The sequence below is a fragment of the Chrysochloris asiatica genome, unplaced genomic scaffold (genome assembly GCF_000296735.1).
Source record: "Chrysochloris asiatica unplaced genomic scaffold, ChrAsi1.0 scaffold02497, whole genome shotgun sequence".
NCBI lineage: Eukaryota > Metazoa > Chordata > Mammalia > Afrosoricida > Chrysochloridae > Chrysochloris > Chrysochloris asiatica.
Window position 1 is genome coordinate 2,698 of NW_006411015.1, and position 843 is coordinate 3,540.

The following is an 843-nucleotide window of genomic DNA, read 5'->3' on the forward strand; positions in this document are numbered from 1 at the left end:
CATTTGTGTCATCACGGTCAAGTCTACTTTGAGGAAGCAGCTTTTCCGCAGTTGTATTTTGAGTGCTTTCCAATGTGAGGTGCTCATTTTCTGATACTTTATCTGACAATATTCTGCTTTTCTTCATCATGATTCAGTATTCTAGTGCTCTCTGATAATGTTCCACTGCTATTCATAAGGTTTTCAGTGACTGTATATTCAGGAGTAGTCCATCTATCCTTCTTGCTAGTCTGTCTTATTCTGGAAGCTCACAGGTGACCCTGCTGGTATTTAAAATACCAGTGGTATAGCTTAAAGAATCACAGCAGTATGCAAGCCACCACAGTACAGCAATCAGACAGATAGATGAGTGGTGCTTTTTGTAAGTTGTATATATATGTGTGTGTATATATACAAAAAAATTTAAAACATGTTTTCTAAATAGGTGTGCCAACTTATACTTTAACAGTATGTGAGAATTCTCACCAATACTTGGTTATTCATCAGTTTCTTTACTTGTTATTTTTAAATGCCATTGAATCAGTTCCAACTCATAGCAACTCTGTATAGGGTTTCCAAGGAGCAGCCGGTAAGATTAAACCGCCAACATGAATTTAGCAGTCCAGTGCTTATTCTACTGTTATAAGTACATGCTGTTGTAATTGTTGTTAAGTACCATTGAAGTCAGTTCTGACTGTAGCAAACTTGTTGTAAGGTTTTCTAGCAGCAGCTGGTGGGTTTGAACTAACCTTGAGGTTAGCAGTCCAGTGCTTAGCCTACAGTGCCTTAAGTACATAGATGCAGTTATTTAAACAAAAAAGTTTTCAATCTTCCATATTGAAGAAATAGTAGAAACGCTGTTTC